The sequence below is a fragment of the Pinus tabuliformis genome, chromosome 3_2, assembly GCF_031772625.1.
Source record: "Pinus tabuliformis cultivar Carrire ecotype Pingquan chromosome 3_2, CPIR1, whole genome shotgun sequence".
Taxonomy (NCBI): Eukaryota; Viridiplantae; Streptophyta; class Pinopsida; order Pinales; family Pinaceae; genus Pinus; species Pinus tabuliformis.
In genome coordinates this window covers 1,176,387,716-1,176,404,640 of record NC_142302.1, presented here as the reverse complement: position 1 = coordinate 1,176,404,640, position 16,925 = coordinate 1,176,387,716, and positions in this window count along the sequence as shown.

Below are 16,925 nucleotides of genomic sequence, written 5' to 3'. Positions count from 1 at the left end.
TTATTTAGGTGACGCTTGTGGGTGGAATACCAAGGGCTAAATTATTATTAATACCATATAAAAAAAAACATTATTAACCCTAATATTAATATTAAAAGATTATTATTATTATTACTATTATTAAATACAATATTCATATTAATATATTATAATATTAATATTATTAAATTTAATGATTTTGGATTAATACAATATTAAATTTGTTATATTATAATATATATTAGTATATCATGATATATATTAACTCTAGATATATATGGGAGGGAAGAACAAAGACATAGAGTGATAGAGGTGGAGAGATTGGGGGATTGACAAGGGAGAGACAGAGATAAACTTAAGGATAGGGGAGAGGAGGAATGAAGAGAGAGAGAGGGAGATAAGTGAGAGATGTAGAGAAGAGTAAGAGAGGGAGAGGGAGACACAAATATTGAGGGGGAGAGAGAGGAGGAGAGAGGGAGGGAGATAGAGAGAGGATTGGAGGGCAGAGAGAGAGAGAGAGAGAGAGAGAGATGGGGGAAGAGAGAGGAAGGTAGGAGATAAAGGGAGAGAGAGGAAGGATGAGAGAGAGGAATTGCAAGAGAGGAGGAGAGAGGGAGGGAAGAAGAAATACATAGAGAGTGAGAAGTGGAGAGAGAGGGAGTGACAAGGGAGAGATGGAGAGAGAGAGAGTATGTTTAGGGGTGAGATAAAGAGATAAAGAAAGAGAGATAGAGAGAAGGGGGGAGAGAAGGAGAGATGGAGGGATATAGTAGCATGGTTGGAGAGAGAGAGAGAGAGAGAGAGATGGATATAGAGGAATAATGAGAGATGAGACTTGAGAGAGAGGGAGAGAGTGATGGGGGAAGAGAGAGGATTGGAGGGAAAATAGAGAGAGTGATTGGGGAAGAGAGAGGGAGGTAGGAGAGAAAGGGAGAGAGAGTAAGTACGAGAGAGTGGACTTGAGAGAGAGGAGGAGAGAGGGAGGGAAGAATAAATACATAGAGAGTGAGAAGTGGAGAGAGAGAGGGAGTGAAAAGGGAGAGATGGAGAGAGAGTGTGTATGTTTGGGGTGAGATAAAGAGACAAAGAAGGAGAGATGGAGAGAATGAGGGAGAGAAGGAGAGAAGAGAGAGGGAAGGATATAGTAATAGATTTTGAGGGTGAAGAGAGAGAGAGAGAGAGAGAGAGAGAGAGAGAGAGAGAGAGGGAGGGAGGGAGGGAAAGAGATATGGAGTTGGAGGGAGAGAGAGAGTGATAAGAAATATGGAGAGAGAGGGAGAGAGGATAACAAGAGGGAAGAGAGATAGAAGCAGGGGAGAGGGAGAGAAGGGGAAGAGAGAGAGAGGGAGGGAGAGGAGGAGGGAGGGATAGAAAGATAGATTGGATAAAGAGAGTGTATGTTTTGGGGTTGATATAAACAGACAAAGGGAGATAGAGATATAGATGAAAAGTGAAGTGAGGGAAGAAGAGAGAGATGGAGAGAGAGGGAGGGATAGAGAGATTGATAGATATGGACTAAGAGAGGATGTGTGTTTGGGGGGTTGAGATAGAGAGACAAATATGGAGAGATAGAGGGAGATATATATATATATATATATATATATAGATGGAGGGGAGAGAGGGAAGAATATTTTATTGCAATAGATGCATTGATTTCAGTTTAGATGCAATGATTTTAGTGTAGATGTTTATTTCTAATGATATTTGTTTGCTTGCACTAGATGCATTGATTTCAATGTAGATGATTTCTAATCCTATTTGATTGCTTTCACTAAATTCATTGATTTCAGTGTAGATGGTGATTTCTAATCCTATTTGATTTCTTGTACTAGATGCATTGATTTCAATGTAGATGATTTATAATCCTATATTATTTCTTGCACTAAATGCATTGATTTCAGTGTAGATGGTGATTTCTAATCCTAATTTATTTCTTGCACTAGATGCATTGATTTCAGTGTAGATGTTGGTTTATAATCCTATTTGCTTACTTGCACTAGATGCATAAATTTCAATGTAGATGTTGGTTTATAAACCTATTTGCTTACTTGCACTAGATGCATTGTTTTGATTGTAAATGTTGATTTCTAATCGTATTTGATTGCTTGCATTAGATACATTGATTTTAGTGTAAACGTTGTTTTCTAATCTTATTTGATTTCTTGCATTAGATGCATTGATTTCAGTGTAGATGTTGATTTATGATTTGATGTAATTGGATGCATGATGGTACATTAATTTTAAAGTGATTAGATTAGTATTTTGGATTGATTTCAATGTAAGCATAAAAAATTATTAACAATGTACACTGATTTTTGTGTTATAGTAATTCATCCTATTAATATTGGAGAGAAAGAGAGACAAGGTATGATGTTTATTACAATATCTTGATCTAAAGATTTAAATGGATTATGATTTAACCTATCCTTTTCATATAATCGATATGAAAAGACGACAAAAGTAAAAAGGGTGACAATAATAATAGTAGAAGAAAATAGTTTGAGATTAATCACAATGAAAGGCTATTTGTAATTTACAGTATTCTTATTATTCACATTTTCTATCATTCAACACTATTACATTGTCACTTTACATTAAACAATTTTATTTCATCATTTTTCATCATTAAAGGTATTCACAATATCTATCATCTTAACAAACTGAGGTAACTAGGAAAATTTAAAATTAAAATGACCAGATTAATCTGAGACATATTTAGCATATTTAAAATGATTATATTTAATATTATACCATTTTACATATTATTGATAAAATCAATCATCTGTTCGTTAGATTTTCTTTGGCCGCACATGATTGAAACCAACCTAGATGCATCTTAACTCTAGATCAAATATCTCGAGGTGAAAACCTTTCGTCAAGTTTTGCACTCAAAAAAGGGGTTTGCACCTCAAGAAATTTGATCTCTCTCAGTGCTTGATAGATTTGGAGTTAAGAATAATCTAGGCTAGTATTTATGAAAAAAAAGAAATTAGGAGAAAAGGAAGGTGAAAGGTCATAGGTTTCTTGTGAGGAGGAAATGAAGGAAAATAATGGAAAAATGAAGAAATTAGAGGCATCAATGATAAAAAGGATTATGAGGATTAGTTCACAACTTTTTGTCGATTTTGTTTTGGAATTAGTTTGAGAGAGGAGAAGAGCACCAAGAGGAAAAGGAAAGAAAACAAGCAAAGGAAGGACAAGGAAAACAAAGGAAAGCAAGGACCAAGCAAGGAAATTTTGGATCACGCAGCTTCAGCAAGAATACTTTTAGGTAACAAGTTGCATGTGTGATTTCCTAGTTGGTTTTGGAATGCATGACATATGCATGTGTGTATTTTTGGTTTTTGTTGTCAATGGCATGGATTTTTCAGCAGTTGACAGTGGTTTCAGCCTTGCCTTGCCATTTTCCGGATAGCCATGGTGTGATGGATTCTTTCTCGGCTAAGATTTGGATTTAAAGAAGGTTTTGGATCCAGGTGAGGTGGTCTCAGGAAACTACCAATGGTTGGGGGTGGATATGGTTTCTCCATGTAGCCCTCAATAGGTGGGTGGAGATAGGGAAATTCATCAAGGGATGGTGAAGAAATTTGGAGGCATCGAAGCTTAGTTAGGTTTTCTGATCTCGGGACCGGTTTAGGTGAGATCACAGTATGGTGAGGGTGGATATGGTTTAACCTATGGATTCCCGTGGTTTTTTATGGATTGGTTTATCCCATGAGATCCCACATTCATGCTTGGAATATGGCATGGGGTGATAGGCTAAAAGAAAAATTTGGTTCAACCCAATCTATGGTCGGGTGCTATGTGGAAATCCTTGACTTGGTTGGATTTTTCATATGCTTAATAAGAGCTAAGTTCCTCTTTATTTTGATGATTAAATTTACTTGTTATTATGTGGCTTTAATAGTTGTTCTATCATTGTTATTTATCTGGTTATGTTCTAATTATAAGCATGGTATTATGATAGTTCCAAGTTATGGATCTTATCATGTTTGATTGATAAATGAATGGTTAATGAATGCATTACCTAATAGATGTTATTGCAGCTATTTTGAGAGGGAATTAGTCCTTCTTGGAAAACCTCAGATAAGTTTCAGATCCCTATGTTCAGATTTGCATTCATGACCTGTAGGTTGCATGTTTACCATGTGTTTGATGGAATGTTAGTCCCGGTTGGGAGGGGTCAGGTCAAGTTCCGCTTCAAGTTTTTTTTTATAAGATTTTTTTCTATGTCATTTATAATTTTTGAAAATTTCATTGAGTTTTGGGCAGAGGCATGAGTTCTGACCCTGAAAAAGTTGCTTATAATCCAGGGTTGCTGGCTTAAAACTGTCTGGAAAATTCCATAGTCATTGGAAGGTAGGCCTATCAGAGCGAATGGAGGCTCAAAGTCACTTGCATGCCTTCGCAAGGGAGAAAATGAGGCTCTAAGTAAGTGAAAAAGATATTTATCTCAGCAGTTGGACACCTAGAGGGGTTGGGTTGCTCCTCGATGTCCTGTAGCACATGAGGGAAGTCAGTAAGGTCTCAAGTTGTTGACTCCATTTCCTTAAGTTCATATATGAGGTCGAGTCTTATCATAGTGAACCTCAGCTCATGTTTACCCCAAGAACGCAGGTGAAAGTGGGTAAATGTGGGAGAAGGCGAGTTACAATCACTCCCATTATCTATGAAATGTGGATCATCTTGTTGAGAATTCTAGGGGAAACAAGGTAAATGATTTCTCTTATTTTTGATAACTACTTGAGAATTGTTTTTAGTTCACTTAGTTAGCTTCTTCTTTCACGTATTATTATTAGTGTTCTCTATCATCAAATAATTACCAAAGCATAAAGGACAATGATACAATGGGACACAGTATGTAGGCTATGAGCCAAGACCAAAACCTCTCCAACTGAGAGGAAAACCCATAAGAATTATTCTACTTATAGAATATTCAATTGACCAAATCCAAGACCTATACCCTTGACCAAGACCCTCTAAGACCAAGCCAAACCTTTCTAGCAACTTTTGCAAATTCAGCCTTCCAGCAGATTCTTCTGCAACTTTGACTATAGATTTTATGGTATACAATGAAAACAATAATCAGCAAGAGGAACATAATTAATGGCACATAACACATTATTTATCTAGGGAAAGTGATTGCTCAAACCCCCTATTATCTATATTGCATTAATTAGAAATACAAGATGAAGATACAATACTTGTTCTCACAAGAACAATCCTTGCACAATTATAATTAACTCTCAACTCATAAGCTAGCTCAAGCCAAATCCTTAGCCTATTCTGTATCTCTCCAAGCCCCTATTTCCTTGGGTAATTCCTAGAGGAATTGCATCAATTTAATGAGGAATTAATGCTTCCAAAACTACACAATCCAATCTAGGTCCTCTTCCTGATTACATGCATAATCTGTACAACTCGGATCATAATACAACTGATAGTACATTGTCCCTACACTCTAGTCTCAACAGGTCTTTCTCTGAATTGACATGCATGAGTTTCTCATGAGGGAATCTTCAGTTAGATGAAGTAGCACCTGAGGATGCACCAGTGACTTCCAAAATACTTCTAACTCGAAATTCCTAAGATAATTAAGTCAATTAAACTCAATTAACTATTTACAAGTTGCTATGAGAATAGAATTACAATTTTAATTCCCAATTTGATTCAAGGACAAATTAAATTGGAATTTCTAGATTCTATTTTTAACATTTATTATTTCTATTTTCAACATGCCTTTTCAAAAAGAAAGGAATTCAACTCAATCCTGATCCTGAACCTTTGGAATGTTTTTTATGAAACACATCACTCTAGTGTTGTTGCTACAAAATCTCTAAAAAAAACAAAAATAAAAATAAAAAAAAATTCCAACCTGAATCAGTATGATGCATCTGTCACTAAAGTCTCTGACTGCTACTTCCTCTGTCATCTGAAGTCTCTGGTTGCTACTTCCTCTATCATCTGAAGTCTCTAACTGCTACTTCCTCTGTCATCTGAAGTTTCTGACTGCTACTTCCTCTGTCATTTGAAAACTCTGTGCTTCTGCTGACTCTGCCTTTCTACGTTGTTGTCAAATCTTCTCTATTCTCTTCAGTATATGACTTCTCTAGCCTCTATCACTCTGATCTCTGACTGCATCAATCGCCACTGATTCCTCCTACTACTATGTACTTTGGACTCCCATAGAAAGGTATGATCCCTGAGATAAAACCTCTCAATGGACCCTGCCCAATTTCAGCCCTCTTGGGACTATCACTTGACATCGCCCCACCTCACACCTAGAGGTATGGCTACATGTGCTCCCTCTACCTATTTGGCTTGAAATTTCCCACTACTCATAGCTACAGTCTTCCAATATCGTGACTAAAATAAGATTCTTCTTTAGTCCTGGAACATACATCACATATTTGATCTTGAGAGGGGAGTTAGACTCCCTCTGAAAGGTAACCGTATCAATCCCGGTAGCTCTATACCTCCTTCCATCTCCAAACCCTATGCTTTGTTTGAGGTCTTTCTCCTCAAAATCACTAAAGAGATCTATGTTCCCCATCATATGGAACGAGGCGTCACTATCATGACAGTGCTGGCCATGCATGAAGTGAGAGTGAAATCAAGTTTGAATTGTGAAGCTAGAGCTTCACATGCTGTAGCTACTGCAGGATCTTTCTTGCTTTCTTTCTTTTGTGGGAAAATCATGGCATAGTGCCCGTGATCGTGATATTGAAAACACTTGGCTTTTGACATGTCCATCTTCTTGCCGCCCACCTCGCCTTGGGACTTCTTTTCCTTATTCACTAAGGAAAAATCCTCTTCCACTTCCTTGGAAGAGGTCCCATCTCTCGCGTTTCGTCGAAACTCCTTTTGTACCAAATCTGACCATAGTTGTTCCCAATTTGGCAGCTTCTCCATCCCATTGATAGAGTACTGATAACTATGCCAACTCTTGGGACGTCCTAAAAGATCTAGGCTCACCATATCATCCTTGAAAATAATAACTTCAACACTTCCAAGCTCATCTTGACAATGAGTGAACTTGGTCAAGTAATTTGGAATTGAGTCGCCCACCTCCATCTTAATTTTTCGAAGTTTATTTTTCAGTGCCAACTTCCTATGGTCATTGTTATTCTAGAAAAGGTTTGTCAACGATTTCCACATAGCATATGGAGTCTCCTTCCTATGAAGACTTGAGACAATGTGGTCTTGAACTCCCTCAAGGATTATCCACCTCGCCCTTGCCACACACTTCTTCCATTCGGCTAGATCTTTTGCATCCAATGTTGGTGGCTTAGGAATGTATTGATCAATGAATTCCTTCAAGCCATTATCCTCCAACATGACCTCCATCTTGTCCTTCCAGGCTATGTAATTCGAGTTTCCATCCAAGGCATACTCGAGCCATAAATAATACAATGCCATCTGTCGATCCTGAAGTATATAATTCAAATTCAAATTTCACCTATAACCCTAAACTCGAAAACTTTGAAATATCCTCTATTGTACTGTAATGAACTCCGATACTATGTATATTTTCCTATAGATTCACAACTCATGTAATTTCCTAAAACACAAGACAAGAATCAACTCTGCTGTTTACAACTGAAGCCCATAAAGATGAATATAAACAATAATCAGCGGGAGAAAGATAATCAATGGCACATAACACAATATTTATTTGGGGAAAGGCACTGCTCAAAATCCCTAGTATCTATATTGCATTAATCAGAAATCCAAGATGAGAATACAATTCTTGTTCTCACGAGAACAATCCCTGCACAAGTATAATCAAGTCTCATCTCACAAGCTAGCTCAATCCAAATTCTAAGCCTATTCTACAGCTCTCCAAGCCCCTATTTCCTTGCACAATTCCTAGAGGAATTTCCTCTATTTAATGAGGAATTCATGGTTCCAAAACTATGCAATCCAATCTAGGTCCTCTTCCTGATTGCATGCATGATCTGTATGACTCAGATCATAATACAACTGATAATACATTGTCCCTACATTCTAGTCTAAACTGGGTATTTCTTTGATTCGACATGAATGAGTTTCTCATAAGGGAATCTTTAGTTAGCTGTAGTAGCAACTGAGGATGCGCCAGTGCACCAACTCACTACTAATCCTCTACTAGTTCCACAAACAGTTAGAACTAGTTTAATTGACTATAACTTATTCAAACTGAGTTATCTAATTACAACTCAAACTAAACTCATACTAGACCCCTAAAATTTAGGGAGAACACTTACATGACTTGCAAAAGACTTCCAACTCGAAATTCCTAAGCTAATTAAGTCAACTAAACTTAATTAACTATTTACAGGTTGCTATGAGAATAGAATTATAATTTTAATTCAAAATTTAATTCAAGCACAAACTAAATTGGAATTTATGGATTCTATTTTTAACATTTCTTGTTTCTATTTTCAACATCGACCTATGCAACAACTTCTTCTTCAACTTTGACCTCCCTAGCATTTTCTTTTGCAACTTCGATATTCCCAGAAAACTATTTTATAGAAACCATAGATCTTGTTCCTTTATCCTTCGCTTGGGTAGATTCTCTCTCCTAGAAAATTCGGCTTCCAAAATAGCTCCTTTTTATGACCTAGATTCACTTCTGTATTTCGTCTTTTCTGCAACAAAAAGAACCCTAATTTCTTCGGACATGTGGAGAGAATTAGCCCAAAAACAATCCCAAAAACATCACTTTCTTTTTCTCCTTTGTCTTCCACTTCTCTTCACTCCTTTTCTCTCTTGTGATCGAACTTGAGTGTGAGTGTTGTGTCTTTGCAAGTGAGGTTGAGGTATCCTTTATATAGGCTTTCCTTTGGGTCGAATTTCTCCTATTAAGGTTGAATTTATCATGAGTTTTGGCCGACTTGATATTTGCATTATGACTTGGTCTTGGAGGGTTATTTGACTTGACTTTAACTCAAATAAATCTTTTTTACAATATTTAGCATGCCCAAATGGGTCTTTCATATACTACAATGAATCATAAGCTCTATAAGCTCCCAATGGGAGCTTGACCTACAAAATAAATTTCCTTTAGAATGAAACACATGCCTCAAGATCAATAACAATAAAATTATTTTTCTCATTACATCAAATACATAAAATCATGATTACATATGTCATTATGAAGGTCGAACCTAGTTACATATTTCAACACTCCCTCTTAACTAGGGAGGTATTCATAATCTATTCAAGTTACTTGGACATTCTTAATCTAAAGAATTCTCATTTTAAGAGTTGGATTGTTAACCCATCTACATAACATCATTTCATCCAACATTTTCACATAGAAGGGCCTTCACTGATAGCTCTATCTCTCCACAAGATCATAGCACAATGCTTGTGAGACTAATGATTTATAGACACCATCATCATTGTCTCTCAAGGAGGATACCCCACATGGGTGTTCACTGGGTATGTTCTTCCAGGACTATTCTTATCTTGGATTCTTATTCATCAAAGAATATTGGTCCTTTATGAATACTCTTATCTTGGATTCCCTACCACATTATCAAAGAGTATCAGATGTCATATGCTTACCCAATCCTCCATTCTTTCTTCCCAAGTGAAGACGAGAATGATGTGTCTATCTCTCCCTCTCAACTAGGGAGAATATACCCATTCCTATAAGAGGAAAGTGCCCAATATCCCTCATAACCAGGGACTTATCCAAGTTCTCTCTTATCTAGGGACTTTCTTCTAAGTTTCTTATTAATTAGAAACTTTCTTCGAGGCCCCCTCTTACCTAGGAACTTGTTTCCAGTAACAACTATCTCTTCTTAGGTGGAGATCATGGGACCTTTAGTTTCTTGTATAACTTATTCATTCAATGTCATGAATTATATCTTCATCTTTATGGAGCCTTCATATTTTGGGACTTCTTCGTAGGGCATCGGCCATCCATCACGTTCCTTCATGAGTCATGTCAATTAGGTCATCCTTTTGTTCATTAGAAAGTTATCTTCTAATCCACTTCTAATGTTTCTTCATACAACTACCTCTTCTATGTCATGTTTCCTTTGGGATATTCCATCCAACCACATGATTTCTTAGTTCTATGTGACATCTACAACTCCCTTTTGGTAGCCCTGTATTAGCCCATCCAAATATTCTTGAAAAATAAAAAATGAACATCAAATTAAAAAAATGACCTTTTGTGATGACCCTTCAAAATGACATCTACTTGTTGTAAAATCAACATTATGCATACATGTTTACACATCTCCAAGATATTCAATTTTCAAGGGTATTATTTCTTTTCAAACTTTCCCAAAATCTTCATATCTTTCCCATGGATATCTCATGGCCAATTCTGCTAATTATAGGATGATGATTTCCTTTTCTAGGTGACCATAGTTGCATCTTTCACTATCCCTTCTTTTCTTTATTCACATATTTCTTCCCAGGAACTTCCAATCATATTTCCTTTATATTTTTCAACCACCTCATATTTCATATGAGGATATATTATGTTGATTTCATCTAGTCAATATGTGTATCATGCCTTTATGCATTTCTAGAAGAGAACCCTTTCCTTTGATCATACTCATGATATATAGTATCCATCGATGATATCTTCAACTATATTATGACATGACCTAATTTATAAAACATATGCATCCATACCTCTTCTCTTCTTATGTTCATTTAGAAAAACTTTAGCAACTTCTTTCCCTTGATCAAAACTACTTCAATCATCTTGACATGCTGCATTCCTCTATCATCATATCATCATTCTTCCAAATAGTGAATTCCATACAAGGTGGTATTCTTGGCGAGACACTTGCTTCTTCCAAGAGATGAACCTTCTAATGAATATTCCAATGGAGGATATTGATTATCCTCATCCTACAAATTCTCCTTTCTAATGATCTATGATGAGTTCTACACTAGATGAATTCCTTCTACCCATAAGTACTACTTATGCTTCTAATGAGGCTACCAAGATGTTGTAGGGAAAAGTATCCGACTCGGATGACCCTATCCCACTCTAAGGGTGATAGTTCCTTAGCAACAACTGTAAAACAAACTACTCAAGGTTTACTTCTTTATGAAAGCAATAGAGAATGGAGAAAAGCACTAACCGTTGCCTTGCGCTTAATGTCGAATCCAAACTCTTCTCTTTGGCCGCTTGCTCCTAGCTCCTTGTTCTTTTGCTTGCCCAGCTACAATGAGATCCTGCAAAATAACAAAGAAGGAAACTACAAGAGGCATGCAATCATAACTGGTTCATGGATTAGTGTAAACCAAACATGCAATCATCACAATATATCATTGAAACAAGAGCACATAGAAGAACCTCAATAGATTTTATTAATGAAGAAGTAAAGGTTCTGAGAGTATTACAACCATTGAAGGCTCCAACCCAGCAACACCTCCCAGCAGAAAGAATTTCTCCTCTTCACCTCTCTCAAACAATCACCCAATAGTTCTATAGTGAAACCAACAACATATCATTACTTTGCACAAAATTCCAGCCTCCTGAGCTCATAGGAGAGAGCTCAATATATAGATGAATTGAGGAAGGATGAGTCAGCTTGCAACTGATGTGTAGCTGCCTTGTGTCCTCTCTCTCTTCAGTTAATCTTTAGTTGATCTTCAGTTCTTGAGTCCACTTGGTGAACCTTGCTTCCACTTGGAGAAACAAAGCCTCTGACTCATCACAAGGCGAAATCCCTGATCCAAGTGTCATTTTTGGAAGATTCCAAAGCAATGACTCATTGTGCCACTTGTCCCATCTCGCTCAACGCAGGTGGCCTTTGTCCCACTTGCTTTGCAACGCAGGTACACCATGGAGCAACTGAGTTTCAGCGCAGAAACCTAGTGGAGCACCTGCTTTGATTTCAGGATTGCTTGTTTTTGAGTGTTTTCAGGTGGAGAACTGATCTGAGAGCTGTTGGTTTGCTGACCTTGTTCCTCTAGGGGTAGGAACATCATGTTTAGGGAACTTTGGATCCCTTGGATTATTGACAATTCATGCTTGTTGCTGTAAGGCACAAAATTGTCTATAACAGATGCCCCCTAAAGTATGAGGTCGTTTATCGGGTGAAATGCTTTATTGAGAGGATCCGAAGTTCATTCAATCTGCTGAGAAGTGTCCTGTAATAAGATACAATATGATACATTATTTTTCATACATTTTCATGATCTAGCTGAGGCGGGCATTCCCATGCTCAGCTTTATAAATACATTTTGGTACATAGAACAGACGATCGTCTGATTGTAGACTGATAATTCTCTGCTGAAATTATCATCCTTTGAGAAGGATGATCATCTGCTGCAATGATGTACATATCAAATGTCTTTATATCCTGAATATATATCGCAGCCCGGATGGATGAAACTAGATCCGGGGTCTTCAATCTCTTCCGATCTTCACTCGATGTACAAGTCGATCCATGTGAGAATTTCTTGAAGTTGAACATGGAAAGACATCGGTTGATTACCGGCCAATGATGTAAACCGTTAACAAGCGCGAGAGGAATCACCGATAAGGATGATGACCCTCAAGGTACAACAGTACAATTCACATGGTGGGAATAAAGGACTTGGCGTCGACCACCATGCAAAATCCTCTGGTCGAAGGTCATTGATGTATACCTGTCGCCGGAAGTGAGAAACTTGCCATTGAGGCATGCAAGCTTCAAAGTACTGAAGGGGTTGTTCCTAGATCAACTCCTTGGATAATGAGCTGATGTCGACAAGGAGCGATCCGTCAAAGGAGGGCCTTAATGAATCCCACATCAGTGACACGGAACAGAGCTAGTGATTGTGATGAGGTGAAAACAAACTGTGATGTATGATTCAGGGTGGCGGTCATGAAGTGGATGAAGGATAATGTATGGCAGTGGGTGGGACACGGTTGACTCTTTGCAGAACCACATCTCTTGAACATATAACGACACTGATGTGATGGATCGGTAGCATTACCCAAATTGTGGATGGTGTGGCGAGGACCATGGTTATGAGACCGGTGAATGAAACAACCCAACCCGATGTGATACGGAGGACAAAGTGTCATGTTCAAGAGCGACTTGCTACCATTAATGCTGTGAGGTTCTGCCAATTTTTCCCCAGTCATTGCTGACCAGTACCTCTTTATTTTTGTCAAGCTTGAGGAGGATAACATATGCTTGTTCTATAACCTGCCCTTCGGGCAAGCCCATCGCTATGTTTTAACGAGCCTAGCGATAGGGAAACTCATTCTCGTCTAAAGACAAGTTTGTCGCTATTTAATCATTTTAACGAGTCTAACGACAAGGAAAACTCGGTCCTTTTCATTTTTAGAGAGTCTGAAAAGGTACGGAAAGTTAACTCCAAAATTCCTTTTTCGTCTTCTAATCCCTTAAGTTCGAAAAAGTATAAAACAATACAGAAGGGATGAATTTTCGATTGCTTTAACGAGCCGAACAAAACAAGCGCTCGATCTTTTTGTGCAATAATCCCTCAGGTCCAAAAAGATTAAAATCTAGAGGAGGGATAGCTCTTTCGGTCGCTTTAACGAGCTGGAAGGCCAAAACTCGGCAAACTTTTCATATTTTACGAGTCAGTGAAAAGAGCTCAAAGAAGACTCGTCTTTTGAGGAACGAGTGATTAACAGGGCAGCAGCAGATTCCAGGTACAGGTTGGAATATTCCAATCACGGCAGTGTCACAAGGATGGCTTAGTGAAATCACTCTTCGCAGCTGTTCCTCAAAACGGGTAAACAAACATATGGAGATGAACGATTGGCCAAATGAACGGATGGAGGCGAGACTGCAAGAACACGACCAAGGGCTTTAATATGGCTGTCAAAGGTTACATTTACCAAGGTTATTTACCGGTTCATTTTTTCTGGGTGAGCTTGAACTCTAGGGGAAGATTGCTCACAACTTATGTTTATTTTTTAACGAGCATGAACTATGCGCTAAAACTGCTCGGATCTTGCGTTTATTTTTTAACGAGCATGAACTGTGTGCTAAAACTGCTCGATGATGGATGCCCCCAGCATAATAATGCAGACGAGGTACATGCCCCCTAATTCTTAAGGGGACATTTCATTTTTTAATGAGGTTGACATCATAAAGAACTATCCTCTTTACTCTTTATTTCATTTTTTAAACGAGGTTGACTTGAGATAGGAACTATCCTCGAAACTTTTAGATCCATTAAAAATAGAAGGCTTCATATTCTTTTGCACCCATCTCCGTAAGATTACTTGGTGGCGGTGGGGCAAAAGTGCCCATTAAAGAAGGGCCTTTTAGGAAAATTACTCCGATATATTGGAGAGGATGATTGCCTCCATGGATCGTTGGAATGCTTCTTGTATTGGATGGCGGCACAACTTCTGTCGAAGTTGTTGTCGAACTGCCTAGTCGACCTTTTCTTTCGCCATTCAACGACTGCGGATTCCCATGGCTTTTGTTTAATGTCGAATTTAAAGCATCATCTTGGCGCTTAAAACTTGACAACATCATAACTTGTGATGGGGAAGCATTTCCACTATCAACCAGATTCTGACTTGGTTCGGGAAATGGATCAGTCAACACGGCTGGAGTGTGCGGATTCTTTACGAATCTTTTAAACTCAGCTTTGTACGGGCAATCTGCCGTCCAATGATCATCATCACATATGTGACATCTCCTAGGTTGTTTCTCCTTTCTACGAGGAATTTTTTGAGGAGATGACTTTCTTTGATCTTTCTTCCTTTCGTTTTGATTCTTCTTGCTTCCTGGTTGATTGGTTTCTTTGCCCTTATCTGTCGATACGGCATTTACTTCCGAAGCAAGAACTTCTTCATGCGCATTTTGGTTCGAATCCTTACGGGCCTTCTTTTGATGGGTCCTTTTCGGATTCGTGTTTGCCGTGCCAATCACGCCGTCGTCGGCATGGGAGTCACTATTTGATTTAGGAGGAGGAGGGATTGAAAACTCTGGTCTAGGGGCGTCTAGTATTTTGTCATAGAGTGTGCCGGACTGAGTATATACTAAGTCCAAATATTGTGCACGAGCAATAACCTGCTCTTCTGTTACGACTCCCCCCTTCGCCACATCTTCCGTTATGGCCGGAAGTAACGACTTTATAAACCACTCAGCTAAAAGCTGATCAGGAACGTATGTTTTAACCATTCTTCGTCGACGTCGCCACTCATGTATATGATCTGATATATGAGTTGCGGTTGTCTGTTTGAAGTTAGTCAATATTTCTGTTCCCGTTTCATACCTTATTGGTAATTGAAAGTGGGTTAAGAATGTCGTGGCAAGGGAGCTAAAATTGTCGAACGAAGCTCTTGGCAATTCTATATACCATTTTGCCGCTGGACCTGTCAATGTCCTCTGAAAGAGGCGAAGCCTTATTGAATCATCATTTAGAGTGTTCGACGAACACCACAGATGAAATGTCATCACATGATTCGACGGGTCTTCACCTGGATTTCCATTGAATTTAGGAATGTCGGATGGAAGTTTGTGTGGGATCACTGGCCACCATGGGGCGTAAGCAATTGGATCATTCGTTAACCGATGTAAATCAGGCAACTCTAAAGTTGCCACGAATGGTAACTGTTGATTCAAGTTAGGTGAAGCGTAACCAGGATACGATGGAATCGCCTGAACAGTTGGTCTTTGCATACCAGCGTAATGGAGTTGATGTTGGTATGACTGATACGGTTGATGGACTTGACCACTATAAAGTGGTTGATTTTGACCATTTTGGATATATGGTTGTCCAGTATTCGCAAAGATTTGCTGTTCAGAACCTTGGTACACTTGCTGGAATTGTGGCTGTTGGTATTGCACTATCCATGGTTGCGATACCATGGGTTGTTGTGCTACACTAACCATTGGACCAAGATGTGGGGTACTTGTACCCGATTGTACTTGTGTTGCCCCACCAGTAGGCGATTGTGGTTGGGTCGCAGGGTCAAGGGGCTGTTGCATGAGAACCTGAGAAATCTGAGGTTGACATACAACAGGCATCGTTTGAACTTGCGACACGGTTACAATAGCCGGTGTAGTTGGGATGTTCGTCACAGGTACACACTGTTGCATAGAATATACAACTCTTGGTGGCTGGGATAGCATAGGTACCCAACTACTCGTTGCAATTCCACCATAACTTGAGTAAGGTTGAGAACTCCCGTATGGGTACCCTCCCGGAGGGGGTAATGAAAAGACATACTACCCCCCATACGGTGGTAATCCAGAACTCAAGGCAATTGATTGTCCTGGAGGACTGGATGGCCTAAATTGATTCCCAAAAGGGTCAATTTGATGAGTCTCACCATAAGATTTACCAGACATTACTCCAGAACAGACAGGAACATACCATACTGTCGATATAGTCCCTTGGTGGGCTCCTTTTAGCGATTGAGAGCTAGTTGGGACAGATGGTATGCCGACGAACATTGTTGGATTTGCAGCAGGTAATTCTGCTGTCGCCGTGTCATTTGACACAGTCCTAGATGTCGACGGTTGTTCAGACATTTTGAGTCTATCCAATTGATTGCCTAGTGATTCTACAGGAACTTCCACTGGTGATGGACAAACTTCTGTTGTAGCAGGAAATAGAGTGACCTCTACTCCAAAATGAATTGGAGTGGATACTTGCGGTTCCTCTATAATTTCCTCTATCACAATCAGACCAGGTGGAAGAGGAAGACCGTGAGGTCCGTAAAAGATTTCTGGTGCCGAAGAAGGGGTTGTATCAACAGTGACAGATGTTTGAGGAACAAAACTCTCTGGACCAGTTACAGATGGAATTGGTTCAGTTATACAAGTATTTTCCCGCAGACTAGGATCAGTATTACTGTCCTTCTGTGGCGGTTGAACTTCTTCTATAGAGGCAGGATTTTCGGAAATGTTTGGAGTAACCAGAATCTCAGATGTTGTCGGAACACTTGTTCTAACTTTTAAAGGAGATTTTGAACTGGTTCGACGAGCTCGCTTTGTCCG